We start from the raw sequence: 20,561 nt of genomic DNA on the forward strand, positions 1-20,561 counted from the left end.
CCGTCGCCCAAGACAGCTCAAAGAATTGTTATGGAAGAGGGGGAAAAGTGTAACTATACTCACCGGTAGTCACCGTGAAATATAATTATTTTACATAGCAAAGCAAAATAGCTTTAAAGGCTATGATTAAAAAAAAAAAACTGGCCTCCTCCACCCCTAAATAGCCAGCCATCGCACACCTTATTTCCCCGTCGCCCAAGACAGCTCAATGAGTTGTTATGGAGGAAGGGGAAAAGTGTAACTATACTCACCGGTAGTCACCGGGAAATATAATTATTTTACATAGCAAAGCAAGATAGCTTTAAAGGCTATGATTAAAAAAAAAAAAAAAAAACTGGCCTTCTCCAAACCTAAATAGCCAGCCATCGCACACCTTATTTCCCCATCGCCCACAACATCTCTATGAGCTGCTATGGAGGAGGGGGAAAAGTGTAGTTATTGTCACCGGTAGTCACCGGTAAATATAACTAGAAGGTTTCTTATCTCTTATGTAGTATATATACAGTGTAACACTATACATATAGTATCATAAGGCTCTGATTGTCAGGGGCATGTAGTGTGCATGGTATTCCCAGGCACATCATAATGCCACACATGAAAGCCCCCACTGGGCACTTACCTCCTTACCTCATCCATCTTTGTGGCCATCCTTTTGAACAGGGATATCTTTGGTGTTCTTCTGGAGTCCTGGTCCTTGCTTGGGGCCTGACAATTTTCATTCCTGATTGCCGAGGTCCTGCTTCTCCATCCAGATCTTCTTAATTTTGATGTTCTTCTTGGGTCTCAGGAAGACAGCTTGCTCTGATGGTATTAAAGAGCTGGTGGATGGTTTGGGGTTTTCCAGCTGATGTTGGTAAATGAGAACCCCGTGAATAAGGCCTGGTGGTCTGCTGAGAGGGCTGAGTTGGTAGCCTCTGCTGCTTCCAGAATTTGAAGATTGAATGGTCTGGAGCCGCGCTGGATGTTGCTTGGCTGTAAGATAAAAAGAAAGCACAAGAAGGTGAATACAGAACAGTATATAGTAAGGTTCAGGAAAGCTAGAGGCCCTCTACCTATGTCATCCAATGATCGGCAGATTTTGTCACTGTCTGGGGGCTTCCAATCTCTCCACAAACAAATTTGACCCCAGATTCATTAGACTTGTAAAGGAAATATAAGTGGCATAAGCCTCATCCCAGCATAGTAGGAAGGCTCAGGCCAGCCCTAATCACTCTTATTAGTAACATTATGAATTTGGAAAAAGAGACTAAAGCTGTGTGAAACTATAAATCTATCCTTGTATATCAAACATCTCTTCTGATACTTACTGGCACAGGAACGTGTGGCGGACACATTCTAAGGGATTCCACCGAGTCCCAGTCAATACGCTGGAAAAACCTATGGGCTCTGATGTTACCGTTGACTCCTAGGCGCCTGGCAGGATCTTCTCGGAGGAGCTGCAAAAGAAGAAAAAAAATATTTACATTTACAGTATATATCAGAATCCTAAATAAAATAAAATAAAAAAATACTTAATGATAAAAAAACCCCTATATATTAGTGTTTTTCTTCTGAAATCTAGACTACCACATAACAGGTAATATATTCTATTACTACATCCCTACAATACATTGAACACGTAAATGCAACGCCCCCACTGCCGCAGGGCCGAGGGGTACCCGGTACCGGGCCTCTGAGTCTCTGCTCTGGGGTTGTCACGGTGGCTAGACCCGGTCCGTGACCCTGCTGAGGGGCACCCAAGGAAAGGTGTGGGTGGTGATGATGATGTTGTAGTGGTGCGGTGCAGGTCACAGTAAATAACAAGGACACCAGGTTGCAGTCTCTTTACCTCTTTACTGAAGGCTTCAGGATCCCCAGTCCGGAATACGGTTAACCAGGCTGCGCAAGTCCGGCCGGTCTGATGGCACCTCCAGAGTTCCCTTTGCAGGTGGAAATCTGTGCCTACCTTCTAGCGCTTGTGTGTTGTGGTCCTCCCCTGCTGTGCTTACAGGATAGTCCCCACAACTGTTGTGTCTGTTTCTGAAGTTCCCTCACAACTCGATTATGATGTTCTTCTTCGTCCCCCAGATGTTATGGCTAGGACGCACCCGTATGACGGGTAGGCTCGGAGCTCTTCCTGGACCCTAGTGTCGCCCCTCTCCTGTTGTTGCCCCCTATGTCTTCTTAGGTGATTTGGGTGAGACAGCCTGCCTATAACTGACTGTCCTGCCGTAGGTTTGAAGTTAGGCCTGGAGCTCTATACTTCCTCGGCATTCCGGCCACCGGCTGCGCGCCTCAGTAGGATGTTGCCTCGTCTTACAGCATGACTCCTACTGGTGTTTCTCCTTGTTGCGTTGATCTCGTTTCTCACTCAGCACAATAAACCTCGCTTCTTGTCCTTTCTTAGGGCACCGCCGCTATCTCGTGCAGGCGCGGTCCTGTAACGTTCTCTCTGTTCGCTAGGCCTCTGTCAGGATCCCACCCCTGACAGGGACCCCCCTGAATCTTCCCCTGCAACACCCTCTGCCACAGGATGTTGCCTGGCTCCAACCCAGTCAGCTTCTCTCTAACTTCCTGTCTAACCCCCAGTTTTACCAGACTGTGAGGAGTGGCCTAATACATAGCGCCCTTAGCTCCCCCTGGAGGCCAGACTGTGAAGTGCATTGGTGTCTGTGATACCTGGTCAGGTGAACTCCTTCAGTGCCATCAGACGTACCATAGCCCCCCTTAGCGGCGGAGCATCAGTACTGCAACGACCAGGACTCTGGGGCGCTGCATAAACATTTGACCTACAATGAGGAAGATTTACTCCCTTCCACCAACGGAGCAAACTACAATAGTAAATAACAGATAACATCACAGTTAATCACACAATAACAAAACAGTAATATAACTTATATCATGTACTGACCTTTTTAATGATGTCCTTCGCCTCTTTGCTGGAAGCACTGAAGAGTCCCCGATGGTATTTGGACCTGCTGGTAATCATAATGTTCAGAATGATGCCAAATGCGTACCAGTGTACCCCAGCATTATACTCATCTGCAGCCAGCATCTCAGGAGCAATGAAGCTTGGTGTCCCAGCGTATTCGGTGGCTGTCCAGTCGCCATAGATGTTCTCAAGTGCCAGTCCGAAGTCGGCAATCTTTAAATGGCCCGTCGCCGCCACCAAGATGTTAGATGGTTTGAGATCTCTGTGAGGAAGAAGAGAAATGGATTCTTATCAGTGTGCCCGCTATAATTATCAGTAATGCTGTGCACAGTTATAGGCACCACTGGGGTTGGAGGATTAGATGGATTTCTAGTTACCGGTGGATGATGCCCTTAGAATGCAGGTGTTGAATTCCGCACACAAGTTCTGCGGCGTAGAATCTGGCACAAAGAAAAGAAGAGAAAATAGTAATAAGTGAATGAGAAACTCAGAAATATATACTGCTCAGTAAGACTAGACAGGCAGAACTTTTCAGTATTTTATGTAGATTATAAATTGTAAAAATATTAGAAAATATAATAATAATAATAATAATAATAATAATAATAATAATAATAAATATCTGCATATGTTTACTATATATGCAGGGCCGTATTTAGAGTTTCTGCTGCCCTAGGCACTTTTAGAGCTGCCTCCCCCTTTGGTGAGTATGACACTATCGGCAGTGACTTTGGCAAGAATTGCTGATGTGAAAGTAGCCTTTTGCAGCAGATCCGGCAGTTTTTCTGCATCTGCAGCGTAACGGATCACTTACAGCTACACTGTGTTTGGCCTCATTCATCCCCTATGGGATTTGCGGCACTTGCTGTGATCTGGCAAATGCGGTACCATACCTCCCAACTTTTGAAGAAGGGAAAGAGGTATAAACTTAGTAGTGCGCCATGGCAAATTTTAGGGCACGCCTCTGACCACACCCATTTCACAACTAGTCACACACATATCCACGTCCCAACCACACCCATTTAGCACTGCTGATCACAATGTTTCATAAACAATAATTGTAAACAAAAAAATATGGCCACACAGTGCTCCATACTGTATAATGGCCACACATGATGCTCCATACTGTATAATGGCCACACAGTGCTCCATACTGTATAATAGCCCCACACGATGCTCCATACTGTATAATGGCCACACATGATGCTCCATACTGTATAATGGCCACACATGATGCTCCATACTGTATAATGGCCACACAGTGCTCCATGCTGTATAATGGCCACACATGATGCTCCATACTGTATAATGGCCACACATGATCCTCAATACTGTATAACGGCCACACATGATGCTCCATACTCTATAATGGCTGCACACAGTTCTCCATACTGTATAATGACCCCACATGATGCTCAACACTGTATAGTGGCCACACATGATGCTCCATACTGTATAATGGCCACTCATGATGCTCCATACTGTACAATGGCCACACATGATGCTCAATACTGTATAATGGCCACACATGATGCTCTATACTGTATAATGGCCACACATGATGCTCCATACTGTATAATGGCCACACATGATGTTCCATACTGTATAATGACCCCACATGATGCTCCATACTGTATAATGACCCCACATGATGCTCAATACTGTATAATGCACCCCTCCCATCTTGTATGCATCTCCCCCCATCCCATATGCATGGCTCATATCCCCCCTCCTGTATGCATGGCTCATATCCCCCTCTCCTGTATGCATGGCTCATCTCTCTCCCATCCCATATGCATGGCTCATATTCCCCCCTGCTGTATGCATGGCTCCTCTCCCTCCCATCCCATATGCATGGCTCATATTCCCCCCCTCCTGTATGCATGGCTCATCTCTCAACCTCCCCGCTCCCGCTCCTGCTCCCATCTTGCATGGCTCGGCTCCACATCCCTCATACTCACCTTTCCCACACCGCGTGGCCGCGCCGAACATCCCTCTAGCTCTGTCCCGACTCCCGGCTCAGCACCTTCTTTGTTATGGTTCTCAATGGCAAGAGAACATAGCCCAGCAAACATAAGAACTAGCTCTTGGAAGGATGGAAACTAAACTGACCATGAACTAAACCTGCCGCACAACTAACAGTAGCCGGGTAGCGTAGCCTGCGTTTTATCCCTAGACGCCCAGCGCCGGCCGGAGGACTAACTAATCCTGGCAGAGGAAAATATAGTCCTGGCTCACCTCTAGAGAAATTTCCCCGAAAGGCAGACAGAGGCCCCCACAAATATTGGCGGTGATTTTAGATGAAATGACAAACGTAGTATGAAAATAGGTTTAGCAAAATTGAGGTCCGCTTACTAGATAGCAGGAAGACAGAAAGGGCACTTTCATGGTCAGCTGAAAACACTATCAAAATACCATCCTGAAATTACTTTAAGACTCTAGTATTAACTCATAACATCAGAGTGGCAATTTCAGATCACAAGAGCTTTCCAGACACAGAAACGAAACTACAGCTGTGAACTGGAACAAAATGCAAAAACAAACAAGGACAAAAGTCCAACTTAGCTGGGAGTTGTCTAGCAGCAGGAACATGCACAGAAAGGCTTCTGATTACAATGTTGACCGGCATGGAAGTGACAGAGGAGCAAGGCTAAATAGCGACTCCCACATCCTGATGGAAACAGGTGAACAGAGAGGATGATGCACACCAGTAATTCCACCAGTGGCCACCGGGGGAGCCCAAAATCCAATTTCACAACAGTACCCCCCCCTCAAGGAGGGGGCACCGAACCCTCACCAGAACCACCAGGGCGATCAGGATGAGCCCTATGAAAGGCACGGACCAAATCGGAGGCATGAACATCAGAGGCAGTCACCCAAGAATTATCCTCCTGACCGTATCCCTTCCATTTGACCAGATACTGGAGTTTCCGTCTGGAAACACGGGAGTCCAAGATTTTTTCCACAACGTACTCCAACTCGCCCTCAACCAACACCGGAGCAGGAGGCTCAACGGAAGGCACAACCGGTACCTCGTACCTGCGCAATAATGACCGATGAAAAACATTATGAATAGAAAAAGATGCAGGGAGGTCCAAACGGAAGGACACAGGGTTAAGAATCTCCAATATCTTGTACGGGCCGATGAACCGAGGCTTAAACTTGGGAGAAGAAACCCTCATAGGGACAAAACGAGAAGACAACCACACCAAGTCCCCAACACAAAGCCGAGGACCAACCCGACGCCGGCGGTTGGCAAAAAGCTGAGTCTTCTCCTGGGACAACTTCAAATTGTCCACTACCTGCCCCCAAATCTGATGCAACCTCTCCACCACAGCATCCACTCCAGGACAATCCGAAGCTTCCACCTGACCAGAAGAAAATCGAGGATGAAACCCCGAATTACAAAAAAAGGGAGACACCAAGGTGGCAGAGCTGGCCCGATTATTGAGGGCAAACTCCGCTAAAGGCAAAAAAGCAACCCAATCATCCTGATCTGCAGACACAAAACACCTCAAATATGTCTCCAAGGTCTGATTCGTCCGCTCGGTCTGGCCATTAGTCTGAGGATGGAAAGCAGACGAGAAAGACAAATCTATGCCCATCCTAGCACAGAAAGCTCGCCAAAATCTAGACACGAATTGGGTACCTCTGTCAGAAACGATATTCTCCGGAATACCATGCAAACGGACCACATTTTGAAAAAACAGAGGAACCAACTCGGAAGAAGAAGGCAACTTAGGCAGGGGAACCAAATGGACCATCTTAGAGAAACGATCACACACCACCCAGATGACAGACATCTTCTGAGAAACAGGAAGATCCGAAATAAAATCCATCGAGATGTGCGTCCAGGGCCTCTTCGGGATAGGCAAGGGCAACAACAATCCACTAGCCCGAGAACAACAAGGCTTGGCCCGAGCACAAACGTCACAAGACTGCACGAAGCCTCGCACATCTCGAGACAGGGAAGGCCACCAGAAGGACCTTGCCACCAAATCCCTGGTACCAAAGATTCCAGGATGACCTGCCAACGCAGAAGAATGAACCTCAGAAATGACTTTACTGGTCCAATCATCAGGAACAAACAGTCTACCAGGTGGGCAACGATCAGGTCTATCCGCCTGAAACTCCTGCAAGGCCCGCCGCAGGTCTGGAGAAACGGCAGACAATATCACTCCATCCTTAAGGATACCTGTAGGTTCAGAATTACCAGGGGAGTCAGGCTCAAAACTCCTAGAAAGGGCATCCGCCTTAACATTCTTAGAACCCGGCAGGTAGGACACCACAAAATTAAACCGAGAGAAAAACAACGACCAGCGCGCCTGTCTAGGATTCAGGCGTCTGGCGGACTCAAGATAAATTAGATTTTTGTGGTCAGTCAATACCACCACCTGATGTCTAGCCCCCTCAAGCCAATGACGCCACTCCTCAAAAGCCCACTTCATGGCCAAAAGCTCCCGATTCCCAACATCATAATTCCGCTCGGCGGGCGAAAATTTACGTGAGAAAAAAGCACAAGGTCTCATCACGGAGCAATCGGAACTTCTCTGCGACAAAACCGCCCCAGCTCCGATTTCAGAAGCGTCGACCTCAACCTGAAAAGGAAGAGCAACATCAGGCTGACGCAGCACAGGGGCGGAAGAAAAGCGGCGCTTAAGCTCCCGAAAGGCCTCCACAGCAGCAGGGGACCAATCAGCAACATCAGCACCCTTCTTAGTCAAATCAGTCAATGGTTTAACAACATCAGAAAAACCAGCAATAAATCGACGATAAAAGTTAGCAAAGCCCAAAAATTTCTGAAGACTCTTAAGAGAAGAGGGTTGCGTCCAATCACAAATAGCCTGAACCTTGACAGGATCCATCTCGATGGAAGAGGGGGAAAAAATATATCCCAAAAAGGAAATCTTTTGAACCCCAAAAACGCACTTAGAACCCTTCACACACAAGGAATTAGACCGCAAAACCTGAAACACCCTCCTGACCTGCTGGACATGAGAGTCCCAGTCATCCGAAAAAATCAAAATATCATCCAGATACACAATCATAAATTTATCCAAATAATCACGGAAAATGTCATGCATTAAGGACTGAAAGACTGAAGGGGCATTTGAAAGACCAAAAGGCATCACCAAATACTCAAAGTGGCCCTCGGGCGTATTAAATGCGGTTTTCCACTCATCCCCCTGCTTAATTCGCACCAAATTATACGCCCCACGGAGATCTATCTTAGAGAACCACTTGGCCCCCTTTATGCGAGCAAACAAATCAGTCAGCAGTGGCAACGGATATTGATATTTAACCGTGATCTTATTCAAAAGCCGATAATCAATGCACGGCCTCAAAGAGCCATCTTTCTTAGCCACAAAGAAAAAACCGGCTCCTAAGGGAGATGACGAAGGACGAATATGTCCCTTTTCCAAGGACTCCTTTATATATTGTCGCATAGCAGCATGTTCAGGCACAGACAGATTAAATAAACGACCCTTAGGGTATTTACTACCCGGAATCAAATCTATGGCACAATCGCACTCCCGGTGCGGAGGTAATGAACCAAGCTTAGGTTCTTCAAAAACGTCACGATATTCAGTCAAGAATTCAGGAATCTCAGAGGGAATAGATGATGAAATGGAAACCACAGGTACGTCCCCATGCGTCCCCTTACATCCCCAGCTTAACACAGACATAGCTTTCCAGTCAAGGACTGGGTTATGAGATTGCAGCCATGGCAATCCAAGCACCAACACATCATGTAGGTTATACAGCACAAGAAAGCGAATAATCTCCTGGTGATCCGGATTAATCCGCATAGTTACTTGTGTCCAGTATTGTGGTTTATTGCTAGCCAATGGGGTGGAGTCAATCCCCTTCAGGGGTATAGGAGTTTCAAGAGGCTCCAAATCATACCCACAGCGTTTGGCAAAGGACCAATCCATAAGACTCAAAGCGGCGCCAGAGTCGACATAGGCATCCGCAGTAATAGATGATAAAGAACAAATCAGGGTCACAGACAGAATAAACTTAGACTGTAAAGTGCCAATTGAAACAGACTTATCAAGCTTCTTAGTACGCTTAGAGCATGCTGATATAACATGAGTTGAATCACCGCAATAGAAGCACAACCCATTTTTTCGTCTAAAATTCTGCCGTTCACTTGTGGACAGAATTCTATCACATTGCATATTCTCTGGCGTCTTCTCAGTAGACCCCGCCAAATGGTGCACAGGTTTGCGCTCCCGCAGACGCCTATCGATCTGGATAGCCATTGTCATGGACTCATTCAGACCCGCAGGCACAGGGAACCCCACCATAACATCCTTAATGGCATCAGAGAGACCCTCTCTGAAATTCGCCGCCAGGGCGCACTCATTCCACTGAGTAAGCACAGCCCATTTACGGAATTTCTGGCAGTATACTTCAGCTTCGTCTTGCCCCTGAGATAGGGACATCAAGGCCTTTTCCGCCTGAAGTTCTAACTGAGGTTCCTCATAAAGCAACCCCAAGGCCAGAAAAAACGCATCCACATTGAGCAATGCAGGATCCCCTGGAGCCAATGCAAAAGCCCAATCCTGAGGGTCGCCCCGGAGCAAGGAAATCACAATCCTGACCTGCTGAGCAGGATCTCCAGCAGAGCGAGATTTCAGGGACAAAAACAACTTGCAATTATTTTTGAAATTTTGAAAGCAAGATCTATTCCCCGAGAAAAATTCAGGCAAAGGAATTCTAGGTTCAGATATAGGAACATGAACAACAAAATCTTGTAAATTTTGAACTTTCGTGGTGAGATTATTCAAACCTGCAGCTAAACTCTGAATATCCATTTTAAACAGGTGAACACAGAGCCATTCCAGGATTAGAAGGAGAGAGAGAGAGAGAAAGGCTGCAATATAGGCAGACTTGCAAGAGATTCAATTACAAGCACACTCAGAACTGAAGGAAAAAAAAAAAAAAAAAAAAAAAATCTTCAGCAGACTTCTCTTTTCTCTCCTTTCTCTGTCAATTAATTTAACCCTTTAGGGCCGGTCAAACTGTTATGGTTCTCAATGGCAAGAGAACATAGCCCAGCAAACATAAGAACTAGCTCTTGGAAGGATGGAAACTAAACTGACCATGAACTAAACCTGCCGCACAACTAACAGTAGCCGGGTAGCGTAGCCTGCGTTTTATCCCTAGATGCCCAGCGCCGGCCGGAGGACTAACTAATCCTGGCAGAGGAAAATATAGTCCTGGCTCACCTCTAGAGAAATTTCCCCGAAAGGCAGACAGAGGCCCCCACAAATATTGGCGGTGATTTTAGATGAAATGACAAACGTAGTATGAAAATAGGTTTAGCAAAATTGAGGTCCGCTTACTAGATAGCAGGAAGACAGAAAGGGCACTTTCATGGTCAGCTGAAAACACTATCAAAATACCATCCTGAAATTACTTTAAGACTCTAGTATTAACTCATAACATCAGAGTGGCAATTTCAGATCACAAGAGCTTTCCAGACACAGAAACGAAACTACAGCTGTGAACTGGAACAAAATGCAAAAACAAACAAGGACAAAAGTCCAACTTAGCTGGGAGTTGTCTAGCAGCAGGAACATGCACAGAAAGGCTTCTGATTACAATGTTGACCGGCATGGAAGTGACAGAGGAGCAAGGCTAAATAGCGACTCCCACATCCTGATGGAAACAGGTGAACAGAGAGGATGATGCACACCAGTAATTCCACCAGTGGCCACCGGGGGAGCCCAAAATCCAATTTCACAACACTTCTTCCTGCGTGAGCCGTCATGTGGTACCCCTCAATAAGGTCATGAATATGCCCATATTCATGACCTTAATGGGCGGTACCACGTGACCACTCACTCTGGACAAGCGGCAGGTACTGAGACCTGGCATCGCTGGAGCAGACTGAGTATGACGTCTTCAAGGAGGGTAGGGGGATGGTCAGCCGGAAGGTGACCCAGGACTTAAATAAAAAAACAAACAAAAAAAACTTGCTCAGGTGCCGCCCCCCGCATCGTCCCGCCCTAGGCACATGCCCTCAAGTGCCTAGTGGCAAATACGGCCCTGTATATATGCATATATTTATATTCTTCTTCTTATTATAATTTTTATGGTCCAGTAGGGCATTCACACATATCGTACTGATTATAGTGCACCTGGACCTACCTGCTCATCTGAATACTAGGAACACAAGTATTAATGGACAATCCCAATAATAAAGAAAAAACGATTACTCTTAAAAGTGTAAAATATCCACCAATCACTTTTTTCAAGTATATATCTTTTTCTTTCTTACTCGATTTATCTAATTTATTTTTATTTTGCATTTTTATGGAGAGCGGCCTGGCATATGTATAGTGTCCGCGATTGGGTACTGCACATCTACCCACTATTGATTGAATAGAGAACAGATGTGCAGCCCCAGACCACGGCCACTATACAGTAGACGAAACTGTGCTGTGCCGTTCCGTAACTGGTCAGATCCAGTCACTGCCGACACAGTAAAGAGCTGACAGTCGGGGGTAGAGAGAGAAGGAAGGATTGTATACGGCACACGAACCAGATACAATCCTTCCTTCTCTCTACTACGGCTGCTCTCACCAGCGGGATTGGTGCCCACCTGTGGTTTTCATCATACCCAGCCTCATTTGGACAGAATTGCTGCTACGTTTGAAGCTCCCTGACCCTCTCTCCGCGACTGTCGGGGGTGCCGGGTGATGAACGGACACCTATCAGACATTGATGACCTATCCTAAGGAGGACTTCAAAGTTAAAGTAGTGGGCAACTTCACTAAGTTCCTCTTGCCTTTAGGGTTACACAACTGTTACTATTACAGTGTAAATTGTTCTAAAAAATAACGCGTCACATCACTATAGTGATTGAGGATGAGCTGCGATACCGTACACAATCTGTGGACAGATGTGGTGCTAGTTATGGTGGAAAAAAAGAGCCATATTTTTCTAAGTGTTTCACTAGTGACATCCCTGTGAATGGAAGATATGAAGTTATTGGGACCTTAGGGCCAACAATCTAATCAATCTAGTCAGTCTCATTTATACAATGTATAGCTGTATGGCTTAGACTATGACTACTGTACCGTGCACTGGGGACGTCCAAACACCCTTTCCTCATCAGGAGATGGTGGAATTCTCCACAGGTGACATGCTCCATCCCAAGAAGAACAAGCTCCTGTCAGACAAGACGTAGAAGTCAGTCATTGTAGCATCTATACATTTACTAACTCTCAATAATCAGATATTTCTTCTCCATAGTGATGGACAATCTGATGAGAGTGAAATGTGGATTTTCCTTAGATCCCATAGCCTTTGTGATTGATCTCTATTCCACTTACTCATGAAGATATAGTTACATAATAATAGCAATAATGATACTTTATTAATTTTACCATGTGTTTATTGGTTATTCTAAGTATACACATATAGAAGATATATCCACATATGTAGAATGTGATGAGCTAAATGTACAGTATTACGTTTGATTGCAATGTTGACTTCTGCATTTCTCACCATTGTGAAGTGCTCATTAAGAATTACATCCATAGGGGTGGACAAATGACTTCAGATTTTGGGAGCCAGTTGGACCACTCCAAGATTTTCCATAGACTTCAATAAAGATACCCAAAAAGTTACCCGTCAGCATGATATTTCTAGGCACAGTGCCTGGTTCCCAGGGTTTGTCCAGTGTTCCCACAGTAGGTGAAGCTACACATACAAGGAGCAGGACATTAAAATGTTTTCAATGCTGAAATGTGAACAAACACCATTTGTAAATGTGGATATGTTTTGTGCAGATAGATGAGTGCACTTTATGGTTTATCCAATATTAAAGGGAACCTGTCACCGCCAAATTTGAAGATGAGCTAAGCCCACCGGCATCAGGGGCTTATCTACAGCATTCTGTAATGCTGTAGATAAGCCCCCGATGTATCCTGAAAGATGAGAAAAAGAGGTTAGAATATACTCACCCAGGGGCGGTCCCGCTGCGGTCCGGTCCGATGGGCGTCGCAGTCCGGTCCGGGGCTTCCCATCTTCTTAAGATGATGTCCTCTTCTTGTCTTCTTGCTGTGGCTCCGGCGCAGGTGTACTTTGTCTGCCCTGTTGAGGGCAGAGCAAAGTACTGCAGGGCGCAGGTGCCGGGAAAGGTCAGAGAGCCCTGACGCCTGCACACTGCAGTCCTTTGCTCTGCCCTCAACAGGGCAGACAAAGTACGCCTGCGCCGGAGCCGCAGCATGAAAACAAGAAGAGGACTTCATCCTATGAAGATGGGAGGCCCCGGACCGGACAGCGACACCCATCGGATTGGACCGCATGCCCAGGTGAGTATAATCTAACCCAGTAGCGTAGCTACCAGGGGGGCAGAGGGTGCTGTCGCCCCGGGCCCGGAGCTCAAAGGGGGCCCACCTGGAGCTACGCTACCCTTAACTATATTAGCCTGCTGTGCACGCCAATATAGTTGAGCTCTGCAGTAGAGCAGGGACAGAATCTCCCTGCTCTGCTGCGGTCTGTTCTGTAGAGGAGCATGTACCCGGGGACGCTGGGTGCCGGCACTGTACCTGCTGCCTCCAGCAGAGCATACTGCAGACGCACACATTGCCGGCTGTGTGGTGTCTGTCTGCAGAGAGACTTCAGGACGCTGCTTCTTCCCTCCCTGCCCTGCATACAGGAGCAGGACAGGAGATAGGACGGAGTAGGAGCTCAGGCTGCAGGGGGCTGGAGGTGACTGCACTGTGCAGTGAGGAGGAGGCAGGACACTGTTCCCCTCCTGACATGTCCCTGAGGTTTCTTGCATCCGTTTTGCTCTGTCTCTGTCAGTCTCTCTGTCTCCCTCGCTCTCTGTGTCTCTGTCAGTCTCTCAGTCTCTCTCTCTGTCTCGCTCTCTCAATCTCGCTGTCTGTCTCGCTTGCTCTCTGTTTCGCTTGCTCTCTGTCTCGCTCTCTGTCTCTCGCTCAGTCTCGCTCTCTCTCTGTCTCGCACTCTGTCTTGCTCTCTCTGTCTGTCTCTGTCTCGCTCACGCTCTGTCTCGCTCACGCTCTGTCTCGCTCTCTGTCTCGCGCTCTGTCTCGCGCTCTGTCTCGCTCTCTGTCTCGCGCTCTGTCTCGCGCTCTGTCTCGCTCTCTGTTTCGCTCTCTGTCTCGTTCGCTCTCTGTCTCTGTCTCGCTCTCTCTGTCTCTCTCTGTCTCGCTTACTCTGTCTCGCTCTGTCTCGCTTACTCTGTCTCGCTCTCTGTCTCTCGCTCAGTCTCGCTCTCTCTCTGTCTCGCACTCTGTCTTGCTCTCTCTGTCTGTCTCTGTCTCGCTCACGCTCTGTCTCGCTCACGCTCTGTCTCGCGCTCTGTCTCGCTCTCTGTCTCGCTCTCTCTGTCTCGTTCGCTCTCTGTCTCTGTCTCGCTCTCTCTGTCTCTCTCTGTCTCGCTTACTCTGTCTCGCTCTGTCTCGCTTACTCTGTCTCGCTCTCTGTCTCTCGCTCAGTCTCGCTCTCTCTCTGTCTCGCACTCTGTCTTGCTCTCTCTGTCTGTCTCTGTCTCGCTCACGCTCTGTCTCGCTCACGCTCTGTCTCGCTCTCTGTCTCGCGCTCTGTCTCGCGCTCTGTCTCGCTCTCTGTCTCGCGCTCTGTCTCGCGCTCTGTCTCGCTCTCTGTCTCGCTCTCTGTCTCGTTCGCTCTCTGTCTCTGTCTCGCTCTCTCTGTCTCTCTCTGTCTCGCTTACTCTGTCTCGCTCTGTCTCGCTTACTCTGTCTCGCTCTCTGTCTCTCGCTCAGTCTCGCTCTCTCTCTGTCTCGCACTCTGTCTTGCTCTCTCTGTCTGTCTCTGTCTCGCTCACGCTCTGTCTCGCTCACGCTCTGTCTCGCGCTCTGTCTCGCGCTCTGTCTCGCTCTCTGTCTCGCTCTCTCTGTCTCGTTCGCTCTCTGTCTCTGTCTCGCTCTCTCTGTCTCTCTCTGTCTCGCTTACTCTGTCTCGCTCTGTCTCGCTTACTCTGTCTCGCTCTCAGTCTCGCTCTCTCTCAGTCTGTCTCGCTCTCTGTCAGTCTGTCTCTCTCTGTTTCGCTCACTCTCTGTCTCGCTTACTCTGTCTCGCTCTCTGTTTCGCTCTCTGTCAGTCTGTCTATCTCTGTCTCGCTCACTCTCAGTCTCGCTCTCTCTCGCTCTCTGTCTCTCGCTGTCTCGCTCACTCTCTGTCTTGCTCACTCTCTATCTCGCTCACTCTGTCTCGCTCTCAGTCTCGCTCTCTCTCAGTCTGTCTCGCTCTCTCTCTGTCTCGCTCACTCTCTGTCTCGCTCTCTCTGTCTCTCAGGGTCAATCACTCTCTCAGTCTCTGTCTCTGTCAGTCTCTGTCAGTCTCTCTCTGTCACTCTCTGGCAGTCTCTCTCTGTTTCAGTCTTTGTCTCGCTCTCTGTCTCTCAGTCTCTGTCTCTCAGTCTCTGTCAGTCTCTCTCTGGCTCAGTCTTTGTCTCACTCTCAGTTTGTCTCTGTCTTAGTCTCTCTCTCTCAGTCTCGCTCTCTCTCTGTCTCGCTCTCTCAGTCTCGCTCTCTCTCTGTCTCGCTCTCTCTCTGTCTCGCTCTCAGTCTGTCAGTCTCCCTGTCTCTCTGTCTGTCTCTCAATCTCTGTCTCTCTGTCAGTCTCTCTCTTCAGTCTGTCTCTTTGTCTGTCTCTCTCAGTCTCTCTGTCTCTCTCAGTCAAGGTCTCGCTCTCTGTCTCTCTCAGTCTCGCTCTCTGTGTCTTTCTGTCTCAGTCTCTCTCTGAGTCTCTGTTTCTGTGTCAGTCTCTCTCTGTCTCTCTCAGTCTCTGGCAGTCTCTCTCTGTCTCTCAGTCTCTGTCTCACTCTCTCTCTCAGTTTGTCTCAGTCTCGCTCTCTCTCTGTCTTGCTCTCTCAGTCTCGATCTCAGTCTCTGTGTCAGTCTCTCTCTCTGTCTGTTAGTCTCTGTCTCGCTCTCTGTCTGTCTCTGTCAGTCTCTCTCTGTCTGTCTCTCTGTGTGACTCTATTAGTCTCTCAGTCCCTCTCTGTCAGTCTCTCTCAGTCTCTCTGTCAGTCTCTCTGTCTCTTTGTCTCGGTATCGCTCTCTGTCTCTCTCAGTCTCGCTCTCTGTCTTTCTCTCTGTCTTCTCTCTCTCTGTCTCTCAGTCTCTCAGCATCTCTCTCTCTATCTCTTGTAATGTGGTCCTGTAGCTGGGGTCAGGCCATGTTCACACTTTGCGGTTTTTACCGCGGATCCGCGGTGATTTTGATGCTGCGGGTCCGCAGCAGTTTCCATAGCGTTTACATTAACATGTAAACCCTATGGAAACCGCAAACCACAGTGCACATGCTGCGGGAAAAACCGCGCAGAAACGCAGCTGTTTACAACCCGCAGCATGTCACTTCTTTGTGCAGAATCGCAGCGATTCTGCACCCATAGAAATGCATTGAACCGCTTACTTCCCGCATGGGGCTGTGCCCACGTTGCGGGAAGTAAGCGGTTAATGTGCGGGTGGTACCCGGGGTGGAGGAGAGGAGACTCTCCTCCAGGCCCTGGGACCCATAAATAGTATAACAAAAAAAAGAATTAAAATAAAAAATGATGCTATACTCACCTCTCAGCGCTGCCCGCGGCCGTCCGGTCTTCGGTTTGCTGTGCGAGCAGGGCCTGTGGTGACGTCGCGGTCACCGTCGGGTCTTCGGTTTGCTGTGCGAGCAGGGCCTGTGGTGACGTCGCGGTCACATGACCGTGATGACGCCCGGGTCACATGACCGTGACGTCACGAAGGTCCTTCTCGGCACAGCATCTTTGGAACCGGAGCGCCGGGTGCAGCGCCCAGGAGATCCGGACATCAGAGGGGGTGAGTATAACCAATTTTTATTATTTTTATCATTACTATTGATGCTGCATATTGCTGCATATGCAGCATCAATAGTACAGGAGTAATCCCGCAGCGGAAACCGCGGAACAAACCGCAATAAATCTGCAGGGATAACCGCAGCGGTTTTGCCCTGCAGATTTATCAATTCCTCTGCGGGATAAACCTGCAGAGCACACCGCAAAGTGTGAACATGGCCTCAGGGTCCTATCAGTCCAGTGTGTGTCATCTCATATCAGTAAATACAAGGTAACAAACATGAAAATGCTATTTATATAAACAATAAAAATCCCCATAAAGTTGAGTATAAATATATATGATGAAAAGCCAAATAGAATAAAAATGGGAACAGCCAGTAGGTGAGTATAGATAATCACAATCACCTTTAGCTGCATATGTATACTCAGTCTGAATAACATGGCCCGCAAATGGGGAGAAGGGCAAAAAAAGAAGAGATGACATACGGGGGGGCGCACTTTCTTCTTTCATTGTGTGATATTTTACCTCCCCCTTTCTTCTGCTTTCCTCTTTCTTTCCATTCACCTCTTTTGGGTCTTGTCCAGACAAGAGTATTCCTTTTAGGGTTACCTGGATTCATTCAGGGACCTATTCCCATATGATGGACTCTATACACATTTACTGGTTGTTTTTATTTTCTGCAATTTGCAGCCCACAGAAAGGGTCAGAGACCAGAATCCAAGGGAGATACAACGTGGGGGCCAATGCGGGGGCCATTATACATTTTCGATTACAGCAGGATCATCTGCTGAGGTTCCCCCTATACCCATGATTAAAGTGTGCCACTATAGTTGTAATCAAGGGATAGGGGCCCACTCAGATGGTTCGCCCCCCCTGAGCTGAACCCTTAGCTACGCCTCTGATCTAACCTCTTTTTCTCATCTTTCAGGTTACATCGGGGGCTTATCTACAGCATTAAAGAATGCTGTAGATAAGCCCCTGATGCCGGTGGGCTTAGCTCATCTTCGAATTTGAGGGTGACAGTATCCCTTTAATGATCCGCTCACAATTTTTCCTTTGTCTAAAAGGTGAATGTGCCATGAAGAAGGAAGGGGCTGCCAGATGCAAGTTGTAACACACGCCGCTCCACCATCGCGCGCTCCTCTCATTCAGCTAGCAGGCTCCTCTTTGTGATGACTTTTACAGCAAATTGCTGGCGGGTATATTTATCTTCTGCCAGCACCACCTAGAAAACAATGGTCATTAGTTGGTGAGCTTCATTGTCCGGCCTTGGGGCACAAGTCTGCAGTGTCTTTATGTGACTGCAGACTAGTGAGGATTCTCCAGTATCAGAAGCGGGTGGTCATTTATCCGGCCTCTCTCAATTCATTTGTACTGAGCGAGGCTGTACACGTCTCGTCAGCATATGATCACATGTATGCAAATTGTATACCTGCAGTTATGGGGAACCAAGAGGAACTGGCACCACATCAATAATGAATAAGGATATTGTGTCATACACCCAAAAATTGAAATGAGAAAAAAACAGCAGTGTGGTGCATATTAGGCACCAAATAACCAATATAATACAATGAATGCTAAATGTATGGAAAAACAAGATTTTGTTGATACCAAAAGACACACAAAGACATGCATCAAAAACAATTAAAACAGGGAGTTAGAGTGTCCCATTGAAATAAAGCACACTGGCCCTGTTATAAAACACAGGGATAGCGGCAGAAAAACTAATTCCCCCAAGTGCTGCGAAAAGGAATTAGAGCACATGGGGGTTGCCTACAAACTGTGGATAAAATTAAAGGTGCACAGAATAATTACTACGATATGGATATATGCTTGAAGTATCAACTATAGCACGTAAATACCATGGTCAACTACACCATAAGGACAAGATCAAGCAAAGATATCGTACACACAACCGAAAGATATCACAATATCTTTTATGAGCATGATTATCTAAGGAAAAGCTAGAATGCTGTATAAGGCATAACAAAAGAATAAATGATAACCCAGTCAAAGAAAAAAGGAAATAAAACATAACTACAGACCACCAGCGATGGGACCCGCCATGAGGGAAAGTAGAGGAGGACCCCAGTCGTTACGCTACTGCAGTGCAGCATCCTCAAGGGTAAAGTGCTAGTGCATTATGTGAAGTTGGTGTATAAGAGACACCTGGGTTATTCCTCCTTTTCTGGCTGTGCTGACATGGGCAATCATTATTTGATGATGTGGCACCCCAGGAGTTCGGGTATCACAGTAGTGCTGCATTCCTCTTGGGGAGGGGAGTGCTATGCCTGGAGACAAGTGAGATTCCCTTTGGCAGGTTATCACACACAACACCTTCCAAATCCAGGCCAGGAGGGCGAGCTCAAAACCCTGTTTTAGGGCAGCTTCCCTGGATAAAGATCCTGGTTTGGAGGAGGAGTCAGTTCAGTTTGTACAGACAGTCTGTGAGCGAGGACAGGCAGGAAAGGAGCAGAGAAGAGATTCAGGGCTCAAGGAGGCTGAGAATAGGTCTCTGAAGAGTCAGTGCGTAGAGGCCGGGTACCGGGAGCCGAGGCTAGAGTGGAACTACAGGACACTCAGCAGAACCGGAGGGCATAAGATCATACAGACATTGCCCAAATTACACCTGTGACACAGCAGCATCCTGGAGCCTGTAGTCACCGTGTAGAGACCCCAGAAAGTACGGCTCAAGCTGCCTGCCATACAGGTACCTGTCCCAGGACAGGAGAAAGAACTGAAAGAATTAGGACCTTGTTCGGAAAACTTCAGGCAGCAAGGGGCTTTAGCAAGCTCAGAGTGGAAGGCTCCTAACCTGACTTGCCAAGGATATTCCACTTGTTTCCAGACTGCCTGGACTCCTTTGTACCTGTTGCCGGTGCCCTGGACTGTGGCCTGCCAACTACAGTAAACCAGGTAAAGACTTGCAACTTGTGTCCTTTACTCATTTACCGGCAACCGTCATCATCACCATACACCTTAGGACCTCTGGGGACCTCGCTTCACCTGTGGGAAGCATCACCATCACTGCTGCATCAACATTCCCAGAGGACCCCTTTAAAGCAGCATCGGTCCCCTTATTGACCGAACCCCACAGGTGGCGTCACAACATTCTTATAAACACTTTTCCCTTAAAAGACCTTTCCCATTTAATTGAGTCCCAGGGCCACGGACCGGGTCGCAGCCACCGTGACATCCCCTTTTAGAACGACCGGACCCGGTACCAAGTGCAGCGCCCCAGAGTCCTGGTCGTTGCAGTACTGATGCTTGGCCGCTAAGGGGAGTGATGGTACGTCTGATTGCACAAAAGGAGTTCACCTGACCAGGTAACACACACACTGCACCTCACACTCCGGCCACCAGGGGGAGTGGTTCTATTTAGTAGGCCACTCCTCACGCTCTGGTAAAACTGGGGGTTGGACAGGAAGTCAGGGAGAACGTAGCTGGGAAGAGCTAGAGAGAGGACCTGTCAGGGGTGGGATCCTGCCAGCGTCCTGGAAAGAGACAAGATCGTTACGGAGTTGTGCCTGTGCCTTACAGCGGCAGACTCCTAAGAAAGGACAAGAAGCGAGGTATATTGTGGAGGAGTGAGGAAAGGAAATACAGCAAAAAGGAGACAATACCAGAAGGAGTCGTGCCCCAAGATCAGCAACATCCTTCTGAGGCGCGCAGCCGGTGGCCGGAACGCCGAGGAAGTAAGAAACTCCACGCATTACTTTAGACCACGGCCGGGCAGTTAACCATAGGTTGGCTGTCTCACCATTACACCTAACGAAGACAACGGAGGCAAACTGTGGGAGAGGGGCGTCCCTAGGGTCCCTATAATT

At 47.7% G+C, this 20,561-nt stretch overlaps 1 long non-coding RNA gene across 1 annotated transcript; it reads right to left on the reverse strand.

Annotated features, from left to right (window-relative positions):
* Positions 1 to 3,087: 3,087 nt before the first annotated feature.
* LOC143773789 (uncharacterized) lies at positions 3,088 to 12,096 on the reverse strand. Its single transcript, XR_013215360.1, has 3 exons — positions 12,004 to 12,096; positions 3,289 to 3,351; positions 3,088 to 3,173 (listed from the first exon to the last, which is right to left on the reverse strand). It is a non-coding gene; the product is annotated as an uncharacterized LOC143773789 (long non-coding RNA).
* Positions 12,097 to 20,561: the final 8,465 nt, after the last annotated feature.

The sequence above is a fragment of the Ranitomeya variabilis genome, chromosome 5, assembly GCF_051348905.1.
Source record: "Ranitomeya variabilis isolate aRanVar5 chromosome 5, aRanVar5.hap1, whole genome shotgun sequence".
Lineage (NCBI taxonomy): Eukaryota > Metazoa > Chordata > Amphibia > Anura > Dendrobatidae > Ranitomeya > Ranitomeya variabilis.